The sequence below is a fragment of the Nannospalax galili genome, unplaced genomic scaffold (genome assembly GCF_000622305.1).
Source record: "Nannospalax galili isolate Female #2095 unplaced genomic scaffold, S.galili_v1.0 scaffold127, whole genome shotgun sequence".
Lineage (NCBI taxonomy): Eukaryota > Metazoa > Chordata > Mammalia > Rodentia > Spalacidae > Nannospalax > Nannospalax galili.
The window spans coordinates 5,482,372-5,483,633 of NW_008360326.1; the positions used below are offsets into that span (position 1 = coordinate 5,482,372).

Below are 1,262 nucleotides of genomic sequence, written 5' to 3' on the forward strand. Positions count from 1 at the left end.
AGTTCAAGGCCAGGCTGGGGTACATGAGACCCTGTCTTCCTGTAGCCCCAGATGGCCTGAAACTTCCTATCCAGACCAGGCTGGCCTTGATCTTCATAGAGATCTGCCTGTCTCTGTCTCTCAAGTGCTGGAATTAAAGGCATGTGCCACCCCACCTGGCAACAAAGAAAAATCTTAAATAACATATCACTTAGAGAAAAGCAGTGATTTAAATGAGATTTTTCTTTATAAACTATGAAAACAAGAAGTAGAATAGGGCTGGAGAGATGGCTCAGTGCTTAAGAACACTGTTCTCACAGAAGACCTGGGTTCAAATCCCAGCACCCAAATGGCAGCTAACAACTGTCCGTAACTCCAGTTCCAGGGGATCCGACAGCCTCCTCTGTCCTAACGACTCGGGTGTACTTACCTACATGCAGCCTATACACACATATATACATAAAATAAAAATAAATAAAAAATATTTTTAGGCCAGGCATGATGGCACACGCCTTTAATTCCAGCACTCGGGAGGCAGGGATAGGCAGATCTCTCTGAGTTCGAGGCCAGCCTGGTCTCCATAGTGAATCCAGGATAGCTGGGGCTACAGGGAGACCCTGTCTCAAAAAGACCAAAGAAAAAAATTTTTTTTTAAAAAGAATAAGTAGAAGCTGCCCGGCTAGCTCAGTTGGTAGAGCATGGGACTCTTAATCCCAGGCTCATGGGTTCGAGCCCCACGTTGGGCAGTGTTGCGTTTTGCTGGGCATGGTGGCGCACGCCTTTAATCCCAGCACTGGGGAGGCAGAAGCAGGTGGATCTCTGTGAGTTCAAGACCAGCCTGGTCCACATAGTGAGTTCCAGGACAGCTGGGCTACAGGGAGACCCTGTCTCAAAAAAACCAAAAAAAAAAAAAAAAAAAGTAGAATAACATTTAAAAAGATATTCTCAGATGAAGAAAAACTGAGATTATTCATTGCCTACAGAAAGATCAGGCATGAAGGAAAAACAATAGAAAGGCCAATACCTGGGCAAATATTAATAGATTATTATTCCCCTTGTGAATTATTTAAAACATATTTTCTTCAAATAATAATTATGACATTGTCTGATAGAGTTTCAATACAAGTAGATACAACTGACCTGAACTGAGAACTACCATACTACGGGGAAAAGTAAAGAGAATTGTGTGCATATAAGATCTGTATATTCACTTCAAATAGTAAAGTTTTGATTGTAAGTGGATTGTAAGTAGTGATGAAAGAGAGTGCCCCTCAGATCCCCTC

General features: G+C 42.4%; 1 non-coding gene across 1 annotated transcript; it reads left to right on the forward strand.

The window, feature by feature from the left end:
- The first annotated feature begins 652 nt into the window (after nucleotides 1-652).
- On the forward strand, nucleotides 653-725 carry Trnak-cuu. Its single transcript has one exon. It is a non-coding gene; the product is annotated as a tRNA-Lys (tRNA).
- Nucleotides 726-1,262: the final 537 nt, after the last annotated feature.